The 18,375-nt window shown below is 51.1% G+C and overlaps 1 protein-coding gene across 4 annotated transcripts in view; it reads right to left on the reverse strand.

Moving 5' to 3' along the window:
- RNF144A (ring finger protein 144A) overlaps positions 1-17,557 on the reverse strand; it is a 98,126-nt gene extending 80,569 nt beyond the window's left edge. Inside the window, exon 1 of one of the 4 annotated variants that reach the window (XM_081068225.1) lies at positions 17,419-17,557. The gene's annotated coding sequence lies outside the window, so the exon portion shown is untranslated. Of the gene's footprint in view, positions 1-11,831; positions 12,021-14,465; positions 15,208-17,418 lie in introns of those variants that run through there. The other 3 variants (XM_081068227.1, XM_081068226.1, XM_081068228.1) reach the window with 3 other exon arrangements.
- Between the last annotated feature and the right edge of the window lie 818 nt (positions 17,558-18,375).

Consider the following 18,375-nt stretch of genomic DNA (forward strand, 5'->3'; position numbering starts at 1 on the left):
TCTCTCTGACAGCCACGAGTCAATGTGCACAGAGCTACCGCTCCTGGGGGTGATCTAGTGACACAAATTGAGGGCCATCGGTGTCTGCATGCTTTACCAGGCAGGGGACTGAATGAGCTCACCTGGGCATGGGTATCAAAGGGATGAAGAACAAGAGGGCAGAGGATCAGCACGTGGCCGTCCAGGTGTAGCCACACAGAAGGAAGGCGCTGCCAGTGCAGAGGAATAAACCTGGAGAGTGTGGTTTCTGGAAGCCCAGGGGACACGGCAAGACAGCTGGGTCCTGCTGAGCCTGCACTGTGGTCAGACACACGGCAGGAGGGGACTGGGCCCCGCATTCCCGCCAGCCCACCAGCAGCTCAGGGGCGGACACCCAAGAACAAAAATTGGACTCAGCCAAAGCTGGGTGTTGCTGGGTGATTATGAAGGGAGGAGCACAGACCACATTCCAGAAGGAAGGAGAGTGAGCACATAGGGTGGCAGTGAACACTAATATGGAAGCAAGGCTGAGGGAGCCAAGGGGAATGACATTTCTAAAGACCAGGTGCAAAAGGATGAGTCGCACTGAGGGAGGGTGGTGATCAGAGTGGGTGCTGGATGGCTGGGTGTCAGAATAATCGGGGGTCATCCCTGGGATGGGCAGCTGAAGGAAGACAGAAGGCAAGGTCACTGGAGAGGAGGTGAAGGAAGAAACTGCAGGATCCTAGTTTTGGACTGACCTACACAGATGTAGAAATGGTGAACTCAGGAACAGGGAGGACAGCAGTGTACTGGCTGGTCCAACCTTCAGTGACAGTGGAGGAGGGGGCCTGCAGAAGACCCAAAGAAGGAGTAGGGAGAGGAACATCTGACGGCTCATTCCAAGGGGGCAGGGCATGCTTGGGGAGGAAGAAGGAGCAATGGTCTGGAAGTAACAATGAGAAGCCAAGAGAGTATCAACCCCACGCTGATAAAACATTTTCTAAAGGTGACAGTCACTGACCTCAGCCCGGAGGCAAGTGTGGTATTAGACAAAGCACAGGCACTGCACGAGAGCTGCCTCACAGAGGAGGACACAGGTTAAACCCTTGCCCACGGTCAGGTTGCTAGTCAGGCAGCTCTCGTAAGCCCAGGCAAAGCTCTTGCACAAACCCTCTACCCCACGGTGTCTTCCACGTAGAAATCTCACAATACTTCTAATGAGTGTCTGCAAACAACTGGAGAAAGCCGAGACCTTCAGTAAGTCGGGCTGGGACAAAAGAGGGTAGGGGGGAATCAGGCTTCTTTCCAAACAATGCCTATAGGTAAAACTACAACTTTACTAAAAAAAAATGACAAAATTATTTATAACTCAGGAGGAAGGCCTCTCAAAACAGGTCTCAAAAATAAAGAAGTCATGAAGATTTAACTACACAAAAATTGGATTTCTATATGGAAAAAAACCCATAAGCCAAGTAAAAAAATGACTAAATTGGGAACAATTATCCTCATTATATGTAATAAAGAATCAATATTCCTAATTGACAATGAAAAACACAACAGAAACACTGCAATAGGAAACAGAGAGTTCACAAAGAGAATTATCAATAGTTTGAAAAGACGCTGGATCTCACTTCTAATTAAAGAAATGGAGTAAAAAGGTACCATATTTCACCAATCAGATCAGCATAACAATGGAAACCAGTTAGAAAATTACTTGGAAATAGAGAAAAGTATAATATACATACCTTTGGCCCACATGTGCCACCCTGAGTATTTATTCTATGGCTAGACTGGCAAAAATGTGTAATAGGTATGTAAAAGCATATTCTTGGCAGCATTTTTTGCAAGAGCGAATACTGGGAAGCTACTTAAATGCCATCAAGAAGGACAAGTTGAATAAATACTATGGTGTCGTCCACGTAAGTGAAGAATGAGCTCGACCTGCAGGTGTGGGTATAAAGAGATGTCTAGGACGTAACTGCAAATAAGGCAGCGTACAAAACAATTTACATAATCCAATCTGTGAACACAAATTTAAGTAAATCACTCACACACCTAATTTTTCTAGAATGTAAGAAAAAAAAAAGAACAACCTGTTGATAATCACTTTAGATGGAAGGGAATTTTACTCTTCATTTTATTCTTTATTGAACTTATTTTCTTTACCTTCTGCATGTATAACTCCAAATTTTCAGAGCTAAAGATTTTTTCTTTCTTTTTAAGGAGGGCGCAGCTCACAGTGGCCCATGTGGAGATCGAACCAGCAACCTTGGTGTTATTAGCACCATACTCTAACTAACTGAGCTGACCGGTCACCAAAAATTTTTAATGTAGTATATTACCCATAAGATACTATACACTGAGAAAAAGAATCATTTTTCGTTGGCTTCACAAAATATTACATAAGTGCCACACATTGAAACTCTGAATGAAAATCCCACTAAAAGACCCATTACTTCGCACCCTCGGTTTCCTGACGCAAAGCCTTACAGCGGGTCCTGCTGTGACACGGACCCAGAGATTAGGAGTGGAAGCTCTTTCTTCTTCTGCTTGTCCCTCTCTCTCCTTCCCGTAATGAATGGACGTTTAGACTTGGTGCCAAGTAGTCGTCAGCAGACTCCTGCTCCCAGAGAGAAAGCCTCCCACTTACCCACAATTCCTTACACACACATACACAAAAGGGGTCCAAAGGCAATCTCTCTGCTTCTCCCCAGTCTTTCAACTTCTAGGTCAAGAACTGTCATTCAGCTACGGCTGAACTTGTAAGTTACTATTTCGAAACTCTCCGCATATGATAGCTCTAAGCATGTCTACTTATGCGACTATGATACGGGAGGTTTCGCCTGTGTGATTTGTTTGACTTTAACATGAATAGAGATCTTGTCCAGCTGCAATAAAGCTCTCTCTGTTTACAGACATTGTATACTAATGGTTTGCACTCTGGGAGACAGAGGGCTCCACAGGCATCCCTTCAGAGTTGTCCTGCAGTTAGTTATTTCACGTTTGTCTTCTCTGGGGGAAAATAAAACACATTCTTCAGTAATGGAGTTATTGGTCAAATTGTAGCTAAGGAACAAATTCATTGGCTTATTGACTATCAATTAATTAAATGAGTTTTTCATTCTCTTGCGATAAAAGGCATTTGGCTAATTCCACCATCATTCCTGAATCTAAGAAATGACTCACAAAAAGGAAGCTCTTAGTCTTAAACCTGCTCGCAAAAAACCAACTGATTTACCCAACGATACCAAATTAGGCACAAAATAAGCCGCTTGTTACAGGAGAGGCATTACCCCAGGAATAATTTATTCAGAATGGGGAGATAAAGCACACCCCAACTTTAAAGAACTTAGAAAACAATTCCTTTAACTATTTTTTGACTACGTAGTTTTGAAAAGGAATAATGCAGATTTGTATGTGCTAATAGGAAAAAGCTCCAATCTAAGTAGAAAAAGGCAATATGCAGTGGTTTCCATTAAAAGAGGGAGATGAGGGGGTGGCATGGCAAGTGTCAGTACGAAGCCAGTAGTAGACGCCTCCTGATTGCAAGACTAAAGGCCTCTGCAGGAGGGAGAACTGCTTTGCATTCTAACAGTGTGTGTACTCTTAAAGGTTTGAATTTTCAATATGCTATTTTTTATTGAGATGAAATTCCCACTACACAAAATTAACCATTTTAAAGTTACCAATTCCGTGGCACCCAGTCTATTCACCATGTTGTGCAAGCATCACCTCTAACTAATTCCCAAACATTTCCATCGCCCCAAAATAAAGCTCATTAGCCAATAAGCAGTTATTCTCCATGCCCTTCTGCCCAGTCCCTGGGAACCAACAATCTGCTTTCGATCTGTATGGTTTTACCTATTCTGGATATTTCATATAAATGACATAATACAGTGACCTTTTGTGTCTGGCTTCTTCCGTACTTGATTTTTTTACAACTAAAACGTAAATAAAATATTTCCAGGAAAAATTCCATCCAAGTCACGCATTAAATTTTTTTTCCAAAAATATGTGAATGCTTAACATCTATAAATCAATTACGAGGTTGGACAATTAAATTCATGAACTCATCCTAGAAAAAGTGCTATACACCCCATTGCTGAATATCACTAGTCACCTTCGAAGTCCTCCCCTTGGGAAGCTATGTTTTTTAAGCACCAAGACCAGCGCTTAGTCCACCCTTCAAAGCAATTTTGGAACTCTTTCTGGAATGGCCATCAGTGCTGTCGTCATATTATCCTTGATGTCCTGAATGTCATCAAAATGTCTTCCTTTCAATATTTCCTTTATCTTCAGGTAAAGAAAGAAGTCATTGGGGGCCAGATCAGGTGAGTAGGGAGGGTATTCCAAAACAGTTATTTGTTTACTGGCTAAAAACTCCCTCACAGACAATGTCGTGTGAGCTGGTGCATTGTCGTGATGCAAGAGCCGTGAATGGTTGGCGAAAAGTTCAGGTAGTCTTTTTCACGCAGCCTTTTCAGCACTTCCAAATAGTAAACTTGGTTAACTGTTTGTCCAGTTGGTACAAATTCATAATGAATAATCCCTTTGATATCAAGAAAAGGTTAGCAACATCATCGCAACAAGTCTGCAAACCTAATTGTCAGACCTTGTAAAACATCCAGAGTGTGAGGCTTCAATAAAAGAATGTACTGCTAACTTCAGCCCACAGCCCACATCTGCTCTACCTACCAGAAATACTCTGGGGTCTGCTGGCATTTTCACTAAAAATTTAAAGCAAAACCACAGTCAAAAGAGAAAAATGGGGAAAAGAGAAAATATGGCATTATTTCAGTTCAGCTGTCCTATCTTTAAATGAAAAGCTAGAGAAAGTAGTACCAGCCTTGATAAGCCCAATACTTCCCATCCTTGTGGCCAGAAAGTGTTTTCAAGGCAGAGTTTGAGAGCATTAGGCAGTGTCTGCCCAGATTCCCAGAGCCCTTACCATTCCTCATGTGTCACCTCCTCCCTCCGGAACTGCAGCAGGATATTTATGACTCTGCCTTTGGGATAGGGTTAAATGTTTTTTTTTAAAACTGTCTCATTCACAATTGACTTAATCCTCAGAGGAGCCCAGGAAAAGAAGTAACCCTACTACTCTACTCACTTTTTCCACCAAGAAAACGTGAAGGTTTGCAGAGAGATTAAAGGTCTTTGCAGAAGACTTTAAATGGAACTTGACATCCGGAGCAGGATTGTAATCCCCTGTTCCTGTGGTTACCAGGCACTCAGCTCAAGTTGTGACCAGAACCTCTAGGCTATGGATGAGGTGACCTGGACTCCGTGGAGCCACGTCACAGTTCTGACAGGGACTGTCATTGCTCAGATTGGCAGGGGTATGATAGCAAAGCAAGCATGAATGAGCACCCCTTCAGGAAAAATGCTGGTGTTTGCACTGCATTGTTCCGTTTACTATTAACAGGAGGGCTTTCTCTGTGTGTCACTCATTTCTCTCCAAACCCCATGCTGCAAAATGCCCACTTGAGATACAGGGTTAATTTACGTATGTGTTGTGTGTGAAATAATGAAATTTGTGTGTGTCGGTCATCAGAATTTACGATTAAAATGTTTTAATTGAAATCATTTATTTCACAAAATGAAATATAACCACAGTTTGAAAAATCAAACATAGAAAAAGTCACAATCCTTATGAGTTATGATTCCTTTCCTCAGCATATTTTCCATGTTTGTACACAAACTGCACACACATTTCGGTCTCATACCTGTTTTCATTTAATGATATACTGTAAACATGTCCCCATGTCCACAATCTCCAAACATTGTACAGCATACTATTAACTTAACCATTTTTAGATGTTTTCCATTTGAGGGTATGATTGCTTTTAAAAAACAATGAAGAGGAACATTTGTGCATAGAGCATTTTTTTTTCTCTACATTTAGCATCATTTCCTTGAGCTAGATTCCCAAAGCACAACTGTCCAAAATAATCACACAGTTGCAAATAAAAATCATGCATTTATCCTGAAGCCATCCCTTCCCCCAGTCTAGGCCTAGAAATTCATCCCTCCTGCTGAGGCCACATGCTTTATACATAAACGCTTCCTGCTCTGAAGCAGAGCCCACTTCATCATATTCGCATGTGTTCCTTGTAGCTAATTTCACTTAGAAAAAAATTGTGAAATAATAACAATTTCATGTTTACCAAGAAAATCTTGATGTGACGACCACCGTATTTATTTTCCCATGATGGTACACAGTGTAAACTAGACTGATTTCTAGATAAACAGTATGGGGTAGATAGCATAGAGTCCACACAAGGGAAGATCCAAATATTATCTAAACTGAAATCATAACAGCTCAGCTAAGAGTTTTTGCCATTTGGGGTCAGTTTATGGATGCCAGTGGCTTTAAAAACAATCCATGTGGTGGTATTTCGGGCAAAATCCTTTTTTGTTGTTGTTTTTCTTCTTTTTAGAAGACAGTCTTCTCTTTTATTTTTTTCAATTAAAGTTGACAGCCAATATTATATCAGTCTCAGGTGTACAGAATAGTGGTTAGACATTTTATTACTTACAAAGTGATCCCCCCCCCATCTTAATGTCCTTTCTATTTTTCAAATTAAGTTCAGTTCATAGTTTGGCATCCTGAAGCTGAATGCACCAGGTCCTGTGCTGGGAATTCAAACATGAGTAAGACGTCCCTTTCCTCCAGAAGCCCAGCCTGCCACAGCCACATTCACCCCAAAGAAATGCGACAAGAAAATGTCGAAGTCCGCATCTCATCTCTACTGTCAGGGAAAGTTGGAAAGAAGACAGAAGCATGGAGAGCAGTTCTGAATTTGGGGATGTTTTTCTGCCAGAGGCCTCACGGGCATCATGCCAAATACTAAAAAGCACACTCGTTCCAGGTTAAATATAATTTCCATATAGCTGTGCCTTGAGTTTCAGTTGACTAAATGACACTTCTATTTTGTTGACATTAAATGACACGCATTAACGTCAATTCTGGTGTTACTGTTTTTTAATACAGTATGCTTGTTTTTAATACAGTATGCTGGCGTTTATGCTGGTTTCTAGGGTTTTAAAAGATTCAACTTTGCAAAGCTGGTAGGCGCTAGGTGCCATGCGTGCCTGCTGGGTCCTGGGAGTAAAAGAAGGCAGGTGAATCAGTGTCACCCACAAAGTGGCAGCTCAGGGACAGGGCGAGGCCTGAAGGAAACACTGTGCAGCTAGGAAAGTAAACGAGGAAGGAACACACTGCTGCCAGAAATGTGGGTGCAACCGAGAGGTCAGCTACAGGACATGTGCGTGAAGGGCTGAGCCGCTGGCAGACAACACGTGCCAGCACTCTAAGACACACAGCAGGCGCAGTTGTCAGAATTCACAAAATCAGGGGCACACAGGGGCTCCTTCTCCCCGCCAGCCGCCCTCAGGCGTCTAGAACGTGGAAGGGTTGGTGGGTGCACTTGAATCAGGCCCCCAAGGCAGGTGGGGAGAATGCCAACATTCAGGAGCGAACACAGTGGAAGCTGCGTGAGAGACAGGTGGACTCGGGCAAATTAGGAGGTCCTGGGACAATTAGCCTCACGTGGAGGGGAAAGGCAAAGTCAATTTCAACAGTCAAGGAGTTTTGGAAGGAAAAACGTTAAGTTCATCAAACCCAAGCCCTGCATTTTACACATAAACAAACAAACAAACAAACAATAACCAGTCCAAGGGCTTTTGCATCTGAGTTGATACTGAATCGAGCTGAGTCACTTCATCATTGAGTCCAAACCATTCAGGCTGCAGAGAAGAGTGTGCCCAAGTCAGAGGGGACGTCAACCATCCACACCTGAACTCAAGATATGAAATGCAAACTGTCAAGTGGCAGTGAAAACACAGCACAACTCAGGAACAGACACGCTATGTGTAGGAAACCACGGCTGCTAGTCCCGAGCCCCAGGCCCGAGGACTCCCTAGAAGGGGACAAAGCCGGTCAACAGCCTATTAACCACGAAAGAAACATACTTCTCCAGGTTCCTCCAGATCATCAGGCCAAAGAAATATGTGAGACACCTATGTAATTTTAAATTTTCTGGTGTCCACATTAAAAAACTAAAAAGTAGAAAATACGAAAGGGAAATTAATGTTAGCGACGCATTTTATTGAATCCAATATAGCCAAACTAAAATCGTGAACATGTTCTCTATAGAAAAGTTCTGAGATATTTTACATTGTTTTTCACTCGATTTTGGGTCCTGGATGCTTTCTACTCTCACAGCCCAGCTCACGTGGGACTGGCCACAGTTCAAGGGCAGTAACTACCACTGGGACAGCACCCCTCTCGATGACACCCCCTTCCGCCTGTCTGCCCGTGGTTTGTCCCTCCTGTACCGGAGAGAAGTCCTGCCCTCCGCAGATAAACGCTGTCCTTGAGAGAGCAGTCTTATCTGCCATGCCAGCAGGGCACAGCCAAGGGCTCGGAGAAGTGGCCTCCACAGAGCACGAGCAGGAGAGCTGCTCCTTTTGGAAAAAGGCGGGTCCCGCTGCAAGTGGCCAGGGACTGAGAAAAAACAAGGTCACTGCCAAGGAAGCAGGGCTTCAGGCCAAAGGAGAAAGAGCGCTGGGAGCGATTAAAGCATAAACAGATAAGACTGCTGCCCTGGGCCCCTCCGCGCCAGGAAGAGCACACTCCTTCAAGACCAACTGAAAACACTTCCTTCTGAGATGCACTCACGCTAGCACCTTCCTCAGCTCGGTGCCTGGCTTAGGGTGGAGGTTCACAAATACTTAGCAGCATATTAAGAAGCACATATAGTTACATGAAGCAGAGACCAGCATTAGGAATGGAAGCAGTGGAAACGTAACGGCTGTGTGTGATGTCAGAGGAGGTTATCACTGTGTGAGGGGTGTAAATGATAAATGGTTATTACCTTGTTTTGTACACCTGAAACTAATTTAAAAAAAGAAGACGAAGCAGCAGGCACCTTAGATTTTGAGCTATTTCACAAACGGGATAAATGGGGAGTAAGCGACACTGCTAGATGAGAAGAGTTTCCTCTGTGTCCCAACTGGTTGCTTTCACTAGAGTCAAACTAGAATCCATACAATTCCAAACGTGGAAGAGAGAACAGCTGTCCTGTTGCTTACAGAGCACCACACCCTGTCTTGTTCTAGAAAGACCTCGCCAGCCCCCTCGCCTCCCTCTTTCCATGCCCTCACCCTCACTCTATATTCCTTAATCTGCCTTTGAACCCTCAGCACCAAAAACGTTTCGCCAAATGGATGGACAAATGAATAAAAGAAAGAATGAATGCCTGAGACTGTTTCCGGACTTGAATGCCACTGAAGGGGAAAAGACGCCTACGAAGCTCAACAAATATATATCATGTACCTACTATGTGCCAGGCACTGTGCCAGCTGCGAAGGGAAGCAGAAATGAGCAAGACAGGACTGTGATCTCCCGGCCCTCACTGAACAGGAAGCTCCAAACGTTCATGTAAGACCCAGGTGTGTGCACCACCCGACACGACACCAAGGACATCTCAGCCAGGTGCAGAGTGGTCTGCACCTCGTCCCATAAGGATTCTGGCCTTTCAAAGGGCAGCTGCGAGAAGCAAAGACCGTTTCTGAAAGTGTGTCTGGCCAGGGACCACACTGGGCTTTGCCCCAGTCCGCTCAAGGCCAGTGCCCCCAGCTCCTGCAGCTTTACTTCCCAACTTCTCACTCCTGGGAGCGGCCATGGAGCCCAGAACAATGAGACAGGGAAGAGGTAACTGCAGTGCTTTTGGAAAAGCCTGTTCTTTCCTGATAGAAAGGGACAGACGGTGCTGACACCAACTTCCCCCACCTCTGCTGCCACCCTAAACACAGGCGTGACCCGGAGCCCAGGTGGGCCTGCTGGGCCCTGCAGTGCCCACCTGGGAAGGACGGTGGAACAGCACAGGGAACCCTGGGTTCTGCGTGACAGCACCGGGCAGCTGTACCAACGCTGGAACCGCACCCTTAATCACCTCGTCACTGAGGAAACAAACCTGTGTGTTTAGGTCTGTGTTAGTAAGTGTTCCAGTGCTGGCCAAACACACAGTAACATACATACAAACATGTACTAGCTGATACTGGCAGATGTATGCTATGGGCTGAACTGTGTCCCCCAAAAGACACAAACCCCTAACACCCCTTATCTGTGAATGTGACCTTACCAGGGTTTTTGCATGTGATCAATCGAGGGGGCCCAACTCCAATATGACAGGTGACTGACGATTTTTGCCATCGGACTATCACAACAAAAACCCACAGACCAGGTGGCTTATAAACAACAGACATTATTCTCAGTTTTGGGAGCTGGGACGTCCAAGATCCAGGCAGTGCCAGATTCAGCGACTGGTGAGAACCCGCTTCCTGGGTCACACACAGCCCTCTTTGCACTGTGTCCCCACATGGCAAAACGGTGAGGGAGCTCTGGGGGTCTCTTTTATAAAGGCACTGATCCCATGCATAACAGCCCCGCCCTCAAGCACCTGCCAAAGACCCCACTTCCTCGTGCCATCACACTGGGGGTCAGTGCCAACACATGACCTTGGGGGTCTGCAGCATTGCCCTGCGCCTCAGGTCAAGAGGGTCGGTGGAAGCCATCACTGAGCAGGCTAGGGGAGGGGACAACAGACACTAAAGCAGAGGCAGTTCCCCAGGGCCCACGAGCTCACGGCATAAAGAGGACTTTCTGCTTCCTTCTCTAACATCTCCGGCCCCTACAACAAGCAGACTGGTTCAGCTCTCAAGGCTTGTGGTTAGTGCTTCATTGAGACCCAGAGAAGAAAGAAGGTACTCTGATCTCAGCCGAAGGCCAGCTGTGTGTCATCCCCACCCGGGACCAGGGCTGCTTCGGCCCCGCAGAGTGATTTGGAAGAAACATACAAAGTTTTAGCCAACAAATTCAGAGCCTCAGACGCCAGCTCTAAAAGTCTCCTGGAAGCTCCTTTTATTCCATTGTCCCAGACTATGACACACCAGTGCCCCCACTACCACAAAGTGCTGGCACTCGGGGCCCATCAGGAAAAATTAACTTCTGGGACTTCCGTTTCCCTCCTATTCTCAGTCACGTAACAATTGGCCCCAGGGTCTGCAAGCCTTCCCACTTCCGAGACGAGGCTTCTCCTGGAACCATTCACTCCCTACGTGAGATGCTTTTGGCACCAGAGACCAAAGGAGAGCACGAGGCACTGAGAAACGGGTTCCGGAGACCAGACCCCACAGAATACACGATTGCTCTGTGGGTCCTGGGGTGTCTCCGGCGCTGCTACAATCGCTACACTGAGAACCACAAGCTCAACGGCCCACACTGCGTTTCCCTAGCAAACATTCTTCCCAGGAACTCTGGCAGCCCTTTGCCCACAGCACCCAGCATCCTAAGGCTGATGGTGCCCTGCCCCCTCCTGCTGCGGGCCTGGCCACCAGCCCTGACACCAGCCCTGACTCCACAACACCCTCAGGAGCAAGCCCTGTGCGCCCGAATCTCTGGCCCCTGTGCCCCAGCAGGAATGCCCTCCTCCCTGCTGTCCCATCTTCAAAGTCGGCCCGCTCCCACTCCAGTTTCCACCAGTCACTTCCTCCCCAGAGCTCCACCAACACACACAGATGGGCACGTGCTGGCCCTTGTGTGTCACTGTCCCTCAATACGCGTGCCTCGCTGGACAGTGAGCACCCAGGGCGAGGTCCACACGCCCTGCCTCAGCCTCCCCTCGTCACAGTGGGCCCCACGCTGCAGGATGACCTCCGGCCAGCTCACGTGGGCCCACCGTCTGTGACAGTGCAATGGGCACCGTCTGCTATCTACACAACCTCGGGCCCCGGGACGTCGGGCCTCCATCCTGCATCCCAGGCCAGGGCCGCATGCTGCACGCTGCACGCTGCACGCTCCACACCTGTCGTCTTCAGCCTCCAGCCCCGAGCTGACAGTTCCACCCACCATGCGGTCAGCAGCTCACCGTCCTGCGGCCTGACCTCCCAGCGTGAAGAAAGAATGTAAACGCTAATCCCACTTCCTCACTGAAAGTCTGCCGGAGCTCTCCCTCTTGAACCAGCTTCTTCTACCTTGTGTTCAACCACTGAACAAAAGCACCCTTGGAAAGAAAGAGCATGACAGGCACGGAGGGAATGCGGAAGTGCAGGATTCTAGGGCTTATCATGTAGTAGAGGAAATCAGACAGTTACATAAATCACTAAAATTAGAGTTTTAAGTGCAATTGCGGGGTTTGAAGAAAAAGTTGCCATGGAAGCACCTGGGGGGGAGAACGTTTCCACCAGCAGATGGGAGAAACACAAGTCCCAGACCTGGGGCCCAGCCTGAGCCGCGGTCTGCCTTTTCCCACCCGCAAGACGCCAGTACTGGACGAGGCAGCCTCCACGGCTCCCACACTGAAGTGTCCACAGCGCTAAGAAAAAGGCCACACGTGTGCTGGGTGAGCCTTTAGGGTCATCAGTGGACGTGGTGGGACAGTGTGCCGGGGCATGAGTGTGGAGGCTGTTGAAAGATGAGTGCTAGAAAGACAAGCCGGAACCAAGTGGTGACAAATCTCCAAATCTCAATCAAAGGGCACACTGGTGACTACACAAGCAACGGGAGCTACTAAAGGTGTCCCAGCAGGAAAGTGACAAGGGGTCAGTGCAGAGAATAATGAGGGATACCAGTGGGATCAACATAAAGCATCCCCAAAAGTCAATCATTCTCTGCACTGATTCTGCTTCGGAACACCAGTGGAAGACAATGTTCTACCTTGAGAGGGAAGAGGTCGCCTGACACAGCCGTCACTTCCCATCCCCCAGTTGCGGGAGGGTGACAGCCTCTCTGACCAGCAGGCATGCTGCCCTGTCTTCCGGGGACAGCACTGGGGAGGGGGTGGCAGGGGCTGGCATGTGGTGCCACCATGGAACACCGGAAACCAGGCAGACCAGCGAGCAACAGAGGACAGGTGGGGAGGACCATACACCATCCTGTGACCGGCCAGGTACCACGTGCGCTGGATGCGGGAGACCATAAAGGGACAGCTCCATCGCTGTCTGCATGGCTAACAGGAGGGCCGTGGCCGTGGGAGAAGCACTCTCCTGTTGTCTGATGTGGCCTGCAAAGCCCACCTCCCTCCAGATAACCTTAAAACGCAGCCACCCCCAACGCTGAACTTGCCGTGTTCCAAAGCACTGCTCGAAAACCAGCCCACTGGAAGCCAAAAAAACATCCCAGGAAAACCCTCTTGTAAGAGGCATTCCGAGGGCAGAGACAAACCCTGTTTAACCAACAACCCGACAGAAACACTCAATATCCACTGTCCAGACCTGGAACCCTCCTCTCCGCTCCCAGGTCTGCAATCCGTCCTCGCCCCCGAGCCAGGCTGCACTGCCACAGCCTGAGCGTGGGTGAACGTCCAGCTCGGAGGTTCTCAGCCACAGCCACAGGCGGCTGTCAGCCTGGGGAACCATGCCGGCCTCGCTCAGGTGACTCTGGAGACAGAAGACACACACAGTCCTGGGTTGTAAAAAAGATGGTTGCTGCCTATGGTTCCTCTCCTCTGCCCTGAACCCTCTCTACCAAGCAGAACTTGGGGGTGAAAAGGGAAGTGGAGGGACCGAGGCTCCAAAGCTAATCAAAACCCCACACTGGGGAGACCCTTCCAGAAGACACCAGCAAGGAAAGCAACTGTGTTATACCCAGGAGTCTTGGTGGGAACAGCGTTAGAGACACCTGCGAACAAGACACTGGCCAAGAGAGTGCCCCGCTAGCTCAGGGCTCAGCCCCGCTATGCTGGCTGTAAGTTTCCTCTCCGCCCCGGGCTGTTTCTTGCTGCTCCCAGGTCCAGAATCTGACCTTGACCCTCCAGTTAGACTAGCTAACTGGTACTCATCCTCCAAATCCCAGCCAGAGTCCCTGTTGCCATTGCTGCAGCAGGGGGGCCCACGCTCCCCACACGGGCTGGAGAGCGGCCCCTCCCACAGCCCACTGCACTCTGCACTCCGATCCCATGGCTAAAACATTCTGTGAATGAGCTGGCTCCCAGCCCCCCCCAGACTGTAGCCTCCTTAAGGTCACAGAATATAATCTTTTCTGCAAGACTCTGAGTTCCACATTTACCCTGTGTGTAGCCTTGGATAACCAGCCAAGCTGCGTTTCACCTCCACTCTGGAAGTTGGGGACAGTAGCAGTGCCTGTCCCACGGGGTTGTGTGAGAGTCAGATCCACAGCCTTGCACTTCCTACCAGCACCTGGAGATGGGAAACGCCAAACACATATTAACTGCCGTTTCCTCTCTCCAGTGCCAAACACGAGGGGACTATAGGTAGGGGCTGACACATTTCTCCACGCTTTCTTTTCTCCAATGCATCCAGCTCGTCATCTTGCTCTTGAGAGTAGTGGTCTCTAAGGTCATTCCAGAAACACATCCCAAATCAGGTTTTAGATCCTAGGAACCAAGGACGATGCTAACTGATGGCCAATGAAGCACCCTCGTCAAAGGCCCGCTCAACATCATATCCTTGACAAGCGGCGTTCTTGCAAACATCCTTACCTGGGATGCAGCTGGCGAGCAGTCCTGCACCACCGACTCTCCTCCTGGAGACCTCTAACACGACCCATTTTCATTTCTGGATCTTAAAAGTCATTTAGACCGACACCTTAGTTTTACAGTTGAAGGAACTGAGGCTGTGCAGGGAGGTTACAACACTCGCCCATGGTCACATAGCTGGGTCACAGTTGTCCACGCTCTGTCCTTCAGCCCTGATCCCAGCAGGTATGTGACCAGTTGCTTCAATTTAATTTCTTCATCTAATTAAGAAAAGGTATTCATGTGTGTCGGCAATGCAGACACAGAGAATGGCGGAGGCTGGTTCCAGAAATGACCACCTCAAATGACTCTTCGAGTCTTAAAGAAAGGCATCTTCAGTGTCCTTGGACGGCCAAGGTAGGAAGTCTCCCAGAGTGAATATGGAGGCTCACCTCCTTAGAAGCACCCCACTCTGTCCGTGGCCTCTGGGGGGCCTCTGCTGTCCCACACCCCAGGAATCCAGGGGAGTCCTTCCTTGGCCAGATGCCCTGGAAGAGTCTGAGGGCTCACCAGCATCCTGAGTGGCCCCAGACCCCCAGGTGGCTGACACATCGCCACCATCTCTAGCTCAAGTGCACGGCAGCAAGGCTGGTGCCGGGCCAGACCAGCCACAGCTCTGTGTGTGGCTGGAGTCCCTGACCTCTCCTCTGAGTCCACACAGTCAGTGGGGGGCTGACTTAGGAATCTGCGATGACCATCTTGCTCTGATTTCCAGGCTAGGAGGGCAGGCCTCCTCCTGAGTCTACCACAAATAGAAAGGCTCCCAAGAGGAGGAAAATCAGAACAAAAGAAGGCAGCAGGGCCAAATTATGAACCACAGTGGAAAAAACAGGCAACGTGGCTCCCAGTGTCTGGCCCTGCCGAGTGGCACGTTCCCCGCTGGACTTCAGCAGCATCACCTAAACAGTGTGTGAGGTCCCGGCCAAGTCTCAAACCACAAGAGACGGCCTGGATGCAGGGATCACACACGTCCAGCCCAGGCGCTCAGCACATTTCATAAAGCGCATGAAACTGAACGTGGCCTGTTTTCAGCCCCCGTTGGAAAGGCCGCCTCATACATTCGCTGGCTGCAGTTCTGCCCCAGCATTTGGGTTTACCCTTCACTGGCTCCCTTTCCAAGACTACACTGACATTAGATTCGGGCCCTTTAAACACCTAAACTTACAAACGCCAATTGTGCTGAATCTGGGTATTTTCCACGCCATTAAAGTTAGGTTATTTGCATCCAATTCTCTCATGAGGACTTCAATCTATGCCTGACCCACTGATGAGCAGTACAGGTGGAGGGGTCAGAGTATAAAGCTCACACAGGTGTGGGGGGTGTGGGGGTCTGATCCTAAAGCCCACACCACAGGTATGTCTGGGAGGTCTGCTCCTAAAGCTCACACAAGTGTGGGGGTCTGATTCTAAATCTCACACTACAGGTGTGGAGGAGTCTGATCCTAAAGCTCATACTACAGGTATGCGTGGTGGGGTCTAATTCTAAATCTTACTCTGCACACTCCCCCTTCCCTCAATGCCGCCTTAGTCACTCTAAAGCAGGGCTCAGTTCACTCACTCTCCTCCAAACATCAGTGGCCCCCCACTGCTTCAGGATCAAGACCAAAGTTAGCCTGGGACACAAAGATTTCACGATTTGTCCCCATCTGACCTCTCTACTCAATCCCTTTTGCACTCTTTAACAAATAATAAAAACAAAAAAATTAAAAAGCAGTACAAAACTGCAGAAGACCAGGTCCCTATTATCAGTACTGGGAAGGAAATGCAATGCAGAGCGCTTGGGCAGGGCTCCCCTGGGAAAGTTCCCCAGCAGGCCCCTTTGTGTTCCCTCCCCCCTTCCTCCTCGCAGGGCAGTTCCCTCCGCTAGGGGCCCTTCCTACCACCTAGCACCTACCCCACCTTCAAGCTTTCCCTCCCTCACAAAGCTACCCCGACCTTCCTTTCTCCCCTGGGAACTCCCACAGCTCCACAGGCCTGGGCACCACCTCACTTTCTGCTTTGCAATTACAAACACGTGTCACCTGCTGGTGGACCTCTCCCCAGAAGGCAGCCCCTGGCCAGTCACTGGACACGACCTCACTAGATCCCCAGGCCCCTCTCCCAGGAAAGGGCTTCCTTCCCAGAACTGTTTAAAGCACGATGTGGGGTCCCTTTCCAGTGCAGGGACCCAAGCCCCTCCTCCAGGGCAGCAGCACCCACTCAGGACAGTCCCCTGGGACTGACTCCCCCCCTCATCTGCCTTCCACCTGGCACTAGGAGAGCGCGGGGATGTTTGTTGTTGAACGGACATTTTTCAGTTTCTTCTTTTAATTCACTGGGGGGGGGGGAGCCAGACCGAGAGAGAACACACACTTTGGGCATGACCATCTGAGACTATGTTACTCCATAGGGTAGAAGTAACCTCTTTCTTCCTCCCTATGACCCAGAGCCGCCGACGTGCCCCAGCGGCCGGAGACGGACGCCCAGGCCGGTGCAGGGCGGTGGGGCGGCCCCCGGCCGGGAAGGCGCGGGCGAGGCAGGCGGGGGCCGCGGTCACCTGGGCGCTGGGCGGCGCCAGGCGGAGGGCACCTGGGGCCCGCGCTCCCGCCAGGCCGGGCTTCCCGCCGCCCCCGGCCCCCGCTCCGCCCGCGCAGACTGCGGGCCCCACGCGGCAGCCGCCCCAGCCCGCCGCCGGCCGTGGACCCGCCGGAGCTCCGCGGACGCAGCGCTGCAGACCCGCGCCCGGGCCGCGGCGCTGGGACCCGAGGTCCCCACCTGCGGCCACCGAGGAGCAGGCCGGGGCCGGGGTGGCGCCTTCCGCGTGGCGCCCGCGGTCCCCACGGCAGACCCCGACCCGCGCGCCCGGGACCCGGCGCCCCGCGGCCACATCCCTCCCGCCCCCGCGACTGCGGACACAAAGGGGACGCGCGCCACCCACCTGGTCCCGCGCGGTCAGGGCTCCGGGGGCCGCGCTCCGAGCGCTGCGCGATGGCCGGTACCCGGCCAGGTCCCGGCGCCGGCGCCGGCCGCCCCGCACCCCGCGGGAGCCGCCCTCTATCCACGCCCGCCCTCCAGCCGGGGCGCACGGCGGCGGGGAGGAGGGCGGCGGCGCGGGCTCACAAAGGCGCGGGGCGCGGAGGCTCCCGCCCGGCGAGCGCCCCCTGCCGCCGTCCCCGCGGCCGCGCAGGCGGGGCGGGTGGCCCGGAGCGCGCGGGGCGGGTGGCCCGGGGCGCGCGGGGCGGGTGGCCCGGGGCGCGCGGGGCGGGTGGCCCGGAGCGCGCGGGGCGGGTGGCCCGGGGCGCGCGGGGCGGGTGGCCCGGAGCGCGCGGGGCGGGTGGCCCGGAGCGCGCGGGGCGGGTGGCCCGGAGCGCGCGGGGCGGGTGGCCCGGGGCGCGCGGGGCGGGTGGCCCGGGGCGCGCGGGGCGGGTGGCCCCGAGCGCGCGGGGAGGACGCGCGGCCGCCGAGAGCAACGCGGGCCTCCGTGCCCGGTGGCCGCCAGGAAACGGGGCCCGATGCCCGCAGGCTGCGGGGTAATATCGGCAAGCTAGGAGAGAAACGGTGACCCGATCAAAGCTCGGAGCCACGTGATGGAAAGAGCACTGTGCTGGGCGGCCCGGGCCAGGCTTCGGGTCCTACTGAGTCACAGACCAGACAAACAGCTCTCCACGGGCTCCCCGGAACGCCAGCTTGATGCCTTGTCACACGAGCACGTCGCCAGGAAGGCTGAGGCCCTTTGTATGCCAGCGTCGCGGGAATTGCCTTTCCATCCCACTGCCTGCTTGTTGTGAGCCCTAGAGAAGAGGGGGCAAGCTGATTGGTCCCTCAGTTTTGTGGGTACCAGACGCTCAGGCATAGCAAGCCACTTCCTGTTCTTAGGGTTCTGGTTTGTCAGAGT

The sequence above is a fragment of the Rhinolophus hipposideros genome (assembly GCF_964194185.1).
Source record: "Rhinolophus hipposideros genome assembly, chromosome: 12".
NCBI classification, from domain to species: Eukaryota; Metazoa; Chordata; class Mammalia; order Chiroptera; family Rhinolophidae; genus Rhinolophus; species Rhinolophus hipposideros.